Source organism: Marmota marmota, unplaced genomic scaffold (genome assembly GCF_001458135.2).
Source record: "Marmota marmota marmota unplaced genomic scaffold, marMar, whole genome shotgun sequence".
In the NCBI taxonomy this organism is placed as follows: domain Eukaryota; kingdom Metazoa; phylum Chordata; class Mammalia; order Rodentia; family Sciuridae; genus Marmota; species Marmota marmota.
Window position 1 is genome coordinate 4,335,862 of NW_026000016.1, and position 13,426 is coordinate 4,349,287.

Here is a 13,426-nt window from a genome sequence, read left to right on the forward strand (position 1 = left end):
TTTTTTTTTTTTTTTTTTGGACATTTTGGTATCCAAAAATGTGAGGGTTAGTCCCTAAATTCAGTCTGTTTGCTGTTTGGGGGCTATTTATAAGTTATGTGAATATTTGAAAGTATAATTTATGTTGTTGCCATGATAGCCAATGCCAAAATTTTATCTTGGGCACATAATGAACAATGACTTTGGCAGTGATGTAGATTTTTATTTTCTAGCTGTAATGCAAAATTTCTTGCTGCTTTATTAAATTGATATTGGAGTGTCAGACACACAGAAAGAATACCTTATCACTATTAAGGAAAATTTATGTAGTTGATTTCCTTTGATCATTGTTCTTAAAATGCTTTTTATAGCATTAAAATGAGTAAATGGGCTACACAATTATAAGTACACTCAAAAACTGTATAAAATGTTTCTTTTTAAAACGTTGTGTTTTCCCTTATAGGAATGATGTCAAGTCTTAATTATGGTGTATAAATAAAAGAGTCATGATACTTAGAAATCACTGTTTCTAGACTGAAAAACAGTTTTGGCTAGGTTTTGAACAGGCTGAAGTGAAACCCAAAGTTTTAAATTACAGGAAGATGGTGGATAGTGACAGAGTAACAGCAATGACAGAATCAAAAACCTACAAATAACATCTACATAAGAGCAAATCATGAGGAGTTCTTTCAAAGTTCAAATTATAGCTATTAATAGCCATAAACTCAATCTATATCATAATTTGTGTGCAGCCAAAAGAAGGGCAAAGAATGGTGTACTGCCAATGGCTTTGAGACTATTACAATAAATTTACTTGACAGTAAAAGAGCAAAATTCCCAAGTACAGACAAAATCAGAAGGGGCTTCAGTGGTATTTTATTTTGTAAGTTAATATAAGTGGTCAACACTGGAAAAACTGATGTTGCTAGACCAGTATGGAGATTAGAAACCTTCAGACACAATTTACTTTTTTTTTTCTTTAGTTGTAGACGGACACAGTACCTTCATTTTATTTATTGATTTATGTTGTGCTGAGCATCCAACTCAGTGCCTCAGAACTACAACCTCAGACTCTATAATTTACTTTCTAAGAAAAAGTTTTGCTTTTGAGTAGAAACTGCTGACAGTTGAATACAAACTGAATAGGATAAGAATAATACATTTGAAAGAAAAAAATGTTTCAGATAAAATTATGTCAATGGGAGTCAAATTTCACCAAGTATTATACATGTTTTTAAAAATATTGAAAATTGCAACCTAATGTTTTTAAGTGAGCACAAAGAAATTTTAAAAATTTGAACATTATTCAAAGACATGTAATAATTAGAAAATTCATTTGCTTGAAGAAAAAGAGACCTAAAAAGTGACAATAAAATTAAGAAGAGTATTAAGAATTTTAATACAATAACAATTTCATGTATGATGACTAAACTAGAAATGACAGTAATACTACAGCAGAAAACTAAAAATATATATGGAAAAAAGAAGTTAAAAATAAATAAATAAATAAATAAGTTTAAAAATGTGCTATATATGTAAGACCAGAAAAGAAGATCCAATACATATAAGAGTAGACCCTGAATAAGAATATTAAAACAATATGAACAAAAGCTTAAAATTATAACTTAAGAACACTTACCCCAAATCGAATAAAATTTGCTAATACACTGTAAAGGATACATTGCATGTCTGAGAAATTTGACTTATTATAGTCATCACTGAGAAATGTCACATACAATGATTAAACTTTAAGGAGAAGCAAAATAGAATCCTTTGGTATTTAGGCAAAAAAGAGATAGTTATTTAAAAGAGCAAAAATCATATTGCCATCATCCCTTTTAGAATTGAAGTAAAGTGGCTGTGTAACCGATGTGATTCTGCAATCTGTATACGAGGTAAAAATGGGAGTTCATAACCCACTTGAATCAAATGTGTGAAATATGATATGTCAAGAACTATGTAATGTTTTGAACAACCAACAATAAAAATTAAAAAAAAAGAATTGAAGTAAAAAAAAACAATGGAGTAGCCTATTTAAGAAAGCCAACGAAATAAATTATATATTTTTATTTATATTTGGTCAAATTGTTCAGATGTAACTGTTACAAAATTGCAAATATCAAAGAATAGATTGTGTTCCAGGATCTTCCTGAGGAATGTACTATGAGAAAAGCTTCAAATAAATGACATAACTGGAGAAACATCACTGTAAGAACTGATGGATTTGGCTTAAAAGACTTGGATCATTCAAGATTTTTCACATTGATTAATCGAGGACTTTGAAGGTGAGATGAAATACAACAATGTGTATAAAATAGTTTAGGCATATATCATCCTTTATTCAATCATGTCAAAATGAGAACAAGAAGAATCTGAAAATGGTGAGGCAGGAATGTCAGAGATGGATCTTAAGATATTAACCAAAATGCTTTAGAGTGTTTCTGGGCATGGTTCTTCAGTCTAAGATATTCATTTTGGGATCACCTTACATGTCCATCTTCAGTGATATAAAGAATTTCCATCCCACAATTTAAGTTTGGACCTTTCTGATACATTCTAGATCCACATCTCCCAAAACTCTAACAAAATTTCCTCTTGAATATTCCATAGCCGTTTTAACCATTGTATGTCTTATCACTTCTTTTTCCAAGTTTCATTTTCTTCCCAATTCTGACTTTTTTCTATTTTTTCCTGTACTGGCAATTCTCTTTTAAGTTTTTGTGAGAGTCTCCTTCCTGGCTGGCATATTTCTGGTTCCATTTGTGTATTCAACAAGTCATCAGATTGATCCTTCTAAAGTGCAATGAGATTGTGTACAACTCTGCTTAAAGTATTTTAACATTTCCCCACTATGAAATATAGTCTAAAGCTTATTTTAGTAATCACAACCATAAGAGAAGGAATAAGCCATTTTATATGTTCAAACTCATAGTTACCATAGTATCTTGATATTTATAGTTCTGTCATTTAGACTATGCACTATTCTCTTCCATTTATGCATACTGCTTCCCTAGTCAAAGATACCAGTGGAAAAGAGCTGATTATTTTCTACTGTGGAACACCTGTATACTCTAAAATTATACTTTACTTATATAATACTGAATTATACGTTTTTTTTTTCAATTAAAGGAGAAAAAGAACCTCCATGCAGGAACCATGTTTTATGATATTTAGAGGAACCATGTTTATATGATATTTATGATATAATACCATTATAGTCTGCTACATAAGATTATATAAAACTTAAAATCATAAAAAATAATAATTAAAATTATGTTCATTTTATATTGATGTCTTTCAATCTTTGTATTTTGGAGCATGCTTGAGATATTTTTAAGTACATAATTTTAAAAGAACTATAAATAAAAACATATGGAAGTGATAATTTAAAACAAATATTATTGGTTAGAATTATAGTTTCAGGGATCTTTACTTGTGTGTCATTAACTCTATGAAGCACCATATAATTTAATCATTGAATCTTACACATGGTTATGATAAAAGGAAACCTGATTAAAAAAGTACAGCATCTTTTCAGTCTTTAAAGAAGAGGCTTTTCAAATGATATGATAAAGGTAGTATCAAAAATTACTACTGTAATCACAGTATTACCACTTTCCTACCTCTCACAGAATTGAATATTTTAATTCAATTACTTATAGGAGATTGAAAATATCAAGTGCTATCAGAAAGAGTGCATTGCTTTTAAAAAGAATTTGTGTAGCTGTAATATGGAATTCCATAAAAGTGATAAATACTTATGGACACCATCACCTCCTAGAATCAATTCTCTCCTTAAGAATATGCAAAATTGTAGCTGGATACCATGGTGCACAACTGTAATTCTGGCACCTAGGAGGCCAAGGCAGGAGGATCACAAGTTCAAATCCATCCTCAGCAATTTTAGTTGCTCAGGAGGTCCTATGCAACTTAGCAATACCCTGTCTAAAAGTATGCAAAGTTGAAAATGACAAACTTGCTTTAAATCTAGCCTCCTGCACAATCTCTTTCATTATTTATTCTTTTGAATTTGGGCAGAAGTCTCTTCATAAATGTAAGCATTATCTGAGAACCATCAAAAATTGAATTCCTATTGATTATTAACATCTTAGTTTAAATTTTATTATCTAGCTAGCATAGTAGGGAGACATATGGTTATTACTGTGACATGTCTCCAGGCTTATGTGTTTACTGGAGCTGTCTTGGCCACAGACTCATGTTCATTAGTCGTGGAAAAGATTCTCCACAAAGTTGGACAGCAAGGCTTCTCTATCAAGGGCAAGGCGAAGGCCTTCGTATTTTTGGTATCTCTGAGCACCAGGAACAAACCAAACACAGAAGCTTGATATTTGTGAGAAAATATCAGCATTGAGAATGCCTGTGGCTTCACTTTTGTCCATTTTTAACCACAAAAGAGAAACAGGGTTAAAAAAGCCAAGAGGAAGGGTAGGAATATGGTAGAGAAAGGCAAGCACTACATTTTTATGATGTCCTTGTTTCCATGTCAAGTGGAATGTCTCATTCTAAAGCAATAACTTAGCAGATAGAACACCCGTTACCTTTATTCACTCCTTTGCAGTTTCAATTATAATAAAGAAGAAAACTTTCCAATGACTTGTTTAATTATCTTCCATAACATAGGTGGAATTGCTTTATCTTGAAATATAGTTTTTCTTACAGAAATGAAGTCAGAAGACCCTTTGTAAACTTACTGTACAAAAATGTGAAATAAGAGATTAGAAAACTGACTTTCACAGATAATAACTTTCACAGATAATAACATGTTAATGGGTAAAAGTCAGTGTCAATTGTCTATTATATGTCATTTCACAAAAGGAGCAAATCTGAATCAAAGGAATATTCATTTTCTCTAAAGGATGACAGGACCCTTTTCATTTTTGAGGAAAAAAACAAATGTGATATATAAATATATTTAACTTTTTAAAATAAACACCTCCACCTAAAGGGAAACTTATGGTATGATTGTGAAAAACAAAAGGATTTGGGGTTTATGTCAGTCTGAACGCCAATTAGGCTGTACTACTAGTTTATTTGTTATTCAGTCAAGAACAAACTTCCAAACACTTTTTTTAAATTTAAATAAAACATGATATTTCCTAGCATGTAGTAGCCTTCAAGATTTTCTTTTCTTTCTTGAAGCTTAGCAGAACAGTATGCATTGGGTTGAAATGACAGAGAAGAATCTAAATCAAATGGTAAGGAGAGGCACTGCTTAGGAGGTTAATAAAGGTAATCAAGAAACTGTGATGAGCAGTTGTCCTTTGCTCACCAGTCTGCAAAAAGGGGTAAAGAAAAAGAAACAGTTTTTTCTGTCCTTTAATGTGTGAGCATCATCAAATTTGAGTATCATTCAGGTAAACTAACTTAATATATAGGCCGAGGGATGAGAAAAAATTGCTTTATAGGTTGTGCAAACTGTGTGGAGGCTCTGTTACATTAGAGAAACAGATGTGAAGTTTCTATGGAAGTCCCAAACACTGATGTGAACTAGGACCTGCTTTCCATTTTCTGTGTGCTTCAAAGAGAGCCTAAGCAGAGTTCTTTTATTTAAGGAAAGTAGTTGTTTTCCACAGCTGATTTGCTAGCAAATGGTCCATATAAATGTACAGAACAGGATTTGTCTCTACCCACCGCACTACCAACCCTTGAGTTGAAAACTTGCAGAAATGACTAGAACCATATGTGATAGGAACAAAGAGGATGACCTGTAGAAACAGAATGCCTGGGAGTAAACCTTGACTTTGCAACTAATTTTTTTTTGCCACATTATTTAGCTTTTTCAAGCTTTAATTTCCTCATCTTTGGAAATAACGACAATAATAATTCCTATCTCATAGTAATATTGGAGATTACAAGTAAATTTAAGTATATAATAAACAGACAATGATGCACATAATATGCAGGCAGTATTACAACGATTAGTTGGTATGTGTATGAGGTAGGGTGAAGGCATCAAATCTTTGTAAAATTCAACCCTACCTCTCAATCCCACTTAGATGTAAAAGAAGAAAACAAAGTGGCCAAATACAAGAAAGTTGACTTTGATATTTGACTGGCAGATTGGGCTAAAAAACAAGTGTCTAAATCATCTATATTTGGTCATCTTTCTGCCATATGCAAACTGAAGCCTATAGCAATTAACACACAAAAAAACCTGTATTTGCATAAGTAACTTTATAGTCTGTGCTTATATGCAGAGCAGAGCTGATTCATTTCACACATCATTTACAACTTGTTATAGATCATCTTCAAAACTAATACCCAAACATGTTGGAAAAAGAAAAGAAGATATATATACTTTCATTTAGTTCCTTTTTTCCTACTGATTTTGTAATACAGTATTTTTAATTTATTAGTGACATTGGCTATATTAAAGGTCTATGCCACACACCCTGTTGTGAATGAAAAACTATTTTTTACAGTTGCCATTGCAATGGAAATAATATCTAATTGCATCAAAAGTAGTTTTATTGACTTTTTAATGTAAAAGTGTACTGATAGACATTTTTAAAGTAATATAATTCTTTTAAAGAGATGAAATAGGAAACTAAAGTGGTAATAATGTGTTTAATTTATAAGTAAACCCTAGGAAAACAACTTATTTCATTTTGTTATTATCAAAAATAGCAAAAATGTATCACATTTTTTAGCAGATTTCAATATTAACAAATCCCATATGTCTTCTATTTCTTCATTTGTTAAAGAGGTGAAAGTCTTTTCCTTCACCATGCTGAGGAACTAAATTTTGATGATCAAACTGAACAGCATAAAACACAAATAATTAGAAAATTAATTTACTACAAATCATCCCATACATCAGACACATATTATCGACTCACGAATGTTTAAGGCCAACATGACTCATGAAATATACAAAGAAGCTATGAAACATGATAAGAAATAAGATTCTATTCTTGTGTAATTCTCAAGCCCAGATTTTTTTCTTGTTTTCTCATATAATTTGAGTCACTAAAAAATGTATTACTTACTGACAAGAAATATAATGTGTTAGGTATAGAATGAATAAAACAAATTTTCTACCTTGAAGGAATTTACAATAAAAAGAGAAAGACACAGTAAAACATTATTCTAATGTAAACCAATCCAATATATAGCATACAATGAAATGATAATTTGATAAAAGATTTGTCAATGATGTTGTGTGAGAGCTACAACTAGTGACTACTGCTACTGACAGAAGAGTCTAGAGAAGCATGATTCACCAACCTTGAAGAAAAAGGAGGATGTACACTGTGGAAAGGTTGTGAGTTCATTCCTTAAAGACCATATGCAATGTCAGAGGGCAAGCTATTCTGGGACATGATCAGGGTCTGGGTTGAAGGGAACATAGAATGTATGATAAAGATTAATGAGAAGAATTTGGGATAAAACTTGGGGCCAAAAGTTTTATCGAAAGTCTCACATATCTTGTAAGGAATTTCAACATTAATATGGAGGCTTTAGGGAGCCATTGGATAAGTTTAAATAGGAATGTGATAATCAAAATTTACTAAAGGACAAAAGGAAAACAAAACTGAAAGCCCTCGGGAAATCAAATTGGGAAATGGCAAAATGTAGGTACAAATACAGCAACATGATCAAGCAAAAAGTTAGGAAATATTTACACCTCACTAAATTGCTAAATTGAGGAATCTTAAATTTCACCAGAGAACTGGTAAGTTTGTGTATTTTTCAAAAGCGGCTGAAGTTCACTTTAACTAGAATCACTGCAGTTCTCATAACAGACACACTTAAAGTTGAGTATTATACAATAAGATTTCTCTATTTTTTTTGTAGACTTCTTAAGATGACTTGAGTACTGTAAGTGAAAAATATATATGTACTAGTGGTTCTTAAATATGGATAGATTCCCAGAAAAAAATCCAGTTATAATAGTATAATTTCTTGACAGTTAACTTAAAAACCATGGCTGTGTAAGGTTGATTAATGTTCAGGAATATTTCTCAACTCTTTTATAGTTGTAGTTGAATTTTAATATAAAGCAAATTCTTAAAAGAGCAAAAGAAGCATATTTTGCTAGGGGAAGATTTGAATTTATTTCAGAGTCTTAAATCCACACAGTTTACGTGACATCAAACTTGGCAATAAGTATCTTTGAATCCTGGGATCCAGGAAAGTTGCTTTAAACTACATTAAAAGAAGAAATTGTTTGGAATAGGTTATTCTTTCTTTCTTTAATGTAGAAAAATCATAATGTCTAGAATACCATGTGCTTCCAATGTTCAAATTATGTTAGCTAACCTCAGCATTAAAGATTATTAAAAAATGAAGGTCAATGTAATGGTTTTGACAAAGAGAAAAAAAATGATGGAGAATATAGGTAAAATGGAAATAATAGAATATTTAATGGTGAATCAAAAGCTTTTAAATAAGACACACATTTCATTGTATTTGAAAAGTTAAAAAACATTAAGAATTTGGCATAAAACTCTTTTAAGATCATATGAGCAAGTACTCTGTGTATGCATAAGATTTTCCACTAAGTTATTTAGCAAATCAGTTTGTTTTTCAAAATAAGCATGAGTTTTTAATTTCAAGTGCAGATATAGAAAACATACAAACAATTTTTGAAGCAAACTGTTCTAAACAAGAGACTAATTTTTAAACCACTAGTTGTTTCATTGTGTAGCCAGTTACATAGTTATGACTCTCTTCAAATGTATCAATTTTCCAACAGTACTGTGTTCGTATTTCTATTTATTCATTCACACTTTCAAAAGCTATGTATGAAACATTTATTATCTGCCAGGCATTGTGTAACTCAACAGACATAATGGCAAGCAAGACAAATCTCAAAGATTATAGTCATATGAGAAGGGGAACCCAGCATTTAAAACAGAGGTGATACCATAGATCAGGCATATTGTAAGAATATTTACAGAATGGAGAAAAGTTGGATGTGATTGACTTATAGCTTATGGAAGAGACCAATAGGATATAAGACTGAAAAGCTAAAATTAGAAAAATGTGTTCATGTAAATTGATTGAATTTTATGTCCCCAATTAGTTATAGGTGAGATTAAGAGGTTTTATAGAAACTTGGACTAGATTGGTGGTGAATTTTTTTATGGAAAAGAGAAAGAAAACTTTTTGATCATGGTTTAGATTTCAGAAATAATATTTGCATTTCAACCCTGTATATGCATGCATGGGAAGAGAAGCAAACAAAGGTAAATATATAAATTTCTAATGAAAATAAATATTTTATGTCTTAAAATGTGTGATGTGTAATGCATTCTGATCTTTTTCCATTTTACTCTCCTATATTTATTTTCATTAAAAGAAAAAAAGTGATGATCTCCCATCAACACTCAGCCATAACCACCAGACTGTTCAGTATGGAAAGAGACCTTTGTCTCATTTCCAGTTGGCTTGTGCTTTTGGGTATCTAGTGGTGAGTCTGGCTCCTGATTTAGTGTTGTAGATGAATGCCCATTGAAGCATGGTGTGGACAGATTTCAGTTCTTACGATTCTGAGTATGCTGCCTGAAACTGGGTTGAAGCCCAAAACTTCATTTGAAAGGTACCTCCTGGGTTGGAAGTTTTGCTTTCTGGCTTCTTGTTTTGAGTAAGGTTTATTTCCTGACTCTTGAGATGGAAAAAAAAAAAAATCCTCCTGGCTCTTTATGAGTTCTTTTTTGTTCTCTTTGTTTGATGCTGCTCCTTCCATGGGAACTTGAACAGAAACCCCTCCTCAAACTTTACTATTTGTGGATAAGGCACTACTAATCTGTCTGCTTTTTCCTTGGTGGCACGTCATTACTTAGTGTAAGTTGGAACTTCAATGGTGTATTAGAAAAGCCTAAAACCTCCCCCAAGTGGCTTCTCTAAGACTTGTCCCTTACCATTAGCATTGCTTTTGCTTCCCCTCCTTCCTCTTACTATCCACAGACAGTAAGATCTCCCCTTCAGCTCCCTGGCATCCTTTGATATGCACCCCTCCAAGCTCCTACCTCTCCACCCCTCAGTTAATCTCTGTCATATACATTCATCCTCCTCCCCACTTCAGCCCCTTAGCTTCCTATAGGCACTAGAACTTTGGGTCCCCTTTTCATTAGGGATCATCAAGGGACTCAGCAAAACCCAAAATGAACTGTTTCAGGCTTTAATGTGAATGGGCTATTTGGAAACAAGTTAGATATTTTGTTCATTCAGATGAGGTTTTAGAGACATCTGGACAGTTGCTAGTGTCCTCTCACTGCCCTACCTAAAATGTGGTCCATGGTTTCCCTAAGATTATATATCAGGACAAAATGTCTTAAAAGTCTTCTTCAAAAATATTAGTAGAAATCATTATTCATAATATTAAGTAGGTAACCTTAACTAAGCTAAAAAAATTTAAATAGAAACCACAAGCTCTCTTTGCATCTGTCCAGTTATTTAAATATGTGTCTTTATGTGTATTATATGATATTTCCCTATGGTGCATTACTTCCTATATGATAATGCCTAGATAGAATTACCAAGGATATTTATAAAATTCCTTGGGGAAGTTCTAACTTAATTGACTTAGGAAGAAATAAGCACTTACGTAATTGAATCTTTCTAAACTTACAGAAATAAGGGAATCAACTTGACTCTTTCAAATTCATGTGGGTTAGATAAACCTTTGGTAAACTACCTGCCTGGGAAAATTTCAGGTTACCAAAATAACTTATTGTCTGTTCATCTAACACCTGAAGATAAAGCCTTTGTCTACTAGTTTCTGTAGTAGGGTAGGAGCACTAGCTAACTTTGATAAGCACTAGTTAACAATCCAGATGGGTTTCACATGGACTGCCTCCTTTCCTATTCCCTGTAATTTTCCCCTGATTCTTCTGAGCCCCACTCATCTTGCTTCCTATTTCTTTATTATCTCCTTTAAAGTACTCTGTTACCTGTGTTCAAAATAAATTGAGCTTAGTGCACTTTGGACTGTTGTCCCTTTTGCATTCATATGCATCATTGTCTTGCCGTGTAGTGTGGGGCTTTGTTCATCTTTAATAGTACAGCTCTACTTTCCAATCTGGGTTGGGACCTGCAGATTGGAAAGCCATGGGTAGATAGTCATGAATGATTGTTTAAATTCTTAATTTATTGAGTAAGAATGCAAAGCATCTTGCTTCCTAAAATGTGATAGTGTAACATTTACTGAATAGATAAGGTTTTGAGAAAAAGTTCATTAGTTTGGTTATGAGTGAACTGAGACTGAGTTTTTTGTTTATTTGTTTGTTTGTTTTTGAGCTATCCAAGGACATATGTCAAGTGGATGCTTGATTCATAGGATCCAAGACTCCATGAAATGACTTAGTATGTCAATATTGATTTGTAATATTATTATATATACATATGTATGTGTGTATATATGTGTGTGTGTGTGTATGTGTATTTTTTATTACACACACACACATTCTTTTTATTGGGGATGTGAGTACATTCACCAAAGAAGAGCAAGAGAATTTAAAAAAAAAACAGAGTGTTTAATATTAAACTTTAAGGACCTTCTGATTTTTAAGCTGCTTGGAGCAGAGTAAACCTGAAAATGACTGGGGAAAGGCATCTGAAAACGGCAGGAGAAAAATAAGACAAAGTTTACTCAATAAATTCAGAAGCAGCAGAAAGTACTGTAGGAAGGAAAAGCACTCATTCAATTAATTGACAAGGAGTCCATCAGTCACGTTTCAGTAGAGAATGAGGTTAAATGGAAGATGGAGGATTTTGGTGTGCTACATAGTGAGTGTTTCGCATAATAATGGCAAAAACATAAACGGGACCTTTGAAAAATGTGACTGTGAAGTGGAAGAGGGCAATAGAAGGGGGCAGTTGGAAGGGGATGGTACAAGGACTTATTTGCTAGGGAAATTGGAATTGGTTCCATTGGCACTAGATGCTAACAGATTTTTACTTGGCAGTGTAGTATAATCGTTTTTAGAAAGGTTATAAAGTTCATTATTTATAAAAAAAATTGACTTAGCAACAGTGTGTGAGCTAAACAAGCCTAGTTTGGAATAAAACTGTCACTAGGAAAGCTATTTAGAAGTCTGTTGCAATAATTCTCAGAAGTGATAGTACTAATTGAATGTCATTTATACAAGATATACAAAGAAAACTGAAAGTCTGAGCCTTACTCTCATGCACCCCACATACTGACATCAAACTATCTTCTTTCTTCTTGTGTATTTTGTAAAAGATACTATTTTCCAAAAATCCACATGGGGAGAAGATCCCTAACCCCAATCACCTAAGTATGATGTTTTAAATAAAATGTAAAAAAAAAAAAGTCCAGCAGTTAAAAAAAAGAAAAAAAAAACTGTGAGAAGGAAAAATAATCAACTCTCAAGACTTGAGTCAGGAGAACAAAGGACAGGTTCACAGTTTACTCTGGATGTAAATTCATTTTCCATTAATATGCCATCTACTAATGAAACAATTTATGACACATTTCAGTCTGTTTAAAGATTAATCTTATGTACTCTACAATTAGTACAATAAAATGCCTTCTCTTAGTTGACATGGAAAGCAATGAAAGCTCTTAGGATGGTCTGTATATTGCTTATTTTAAAAGTAGCAGAGCAAGTAAAACTCACAGGCTAGAGAATAAAATCATGCTTTACTAGTGGATGGAAGTAAAACTTTGGGATAATTAGCCATAAGAAGCAATAACAACAACAACAAAATCCAGACAAATCTGTGCTTTCTTTTCTTTTTTTTTTTTTGTCTTTCCCTAGACAGTTTTCCATAACAAGAGGACATATCAAAAGCACTTTGGAAAATTGACAGTATTTTAAAATTAATAAATACCATTCCAAATATAAATCTGACTCAGATAAAAGTCATAAAAAGAAAACCTTCAAGAAAAGCCAACATAATCTAGAATGTGGTTAAAATTAAAAAAAAAAAACACTAGAAAATAATTGTTTAAATTTTCAATTAAGTACATAAAGGTAATTATGTAGTTAATATTTATCTTCTTAAGAATTTATGATGCCAGACCCTGTTAGCAAAACTTTGAATGTCATTCCAATAGATAACTTGGGGTTTTACTGATGTCTCCTACAAAGTAATAGGAAAAAGTAAACATTATTATATTATTCAAGAGACAAAGATGTTAAGAATAAGGGAAAGTGTGATGGAAATGGATTTGATTTTGTGGGGAGGGATTGTGTGTACTTAATAAGATGGCCAATATATTGAAATGAGTGTTGATTGAAAAAAATTCATTGCTTCCCTTGGGAGTCATTAAAATTGAAAGAAATCAATCATATGAAGGCAAATGTTGGAATATTAGGAAGGTTTTTACTGGTGATTGATAACTGTGAAGTTGGCAAGACCAAAAAAGTAAATTAAGTAGCTGAGAAATTTTACATGTGTTAATATGGCTAAATATTTATTTTATGTCTTTGGAGGTTTTATGTGTGTGCTGGTA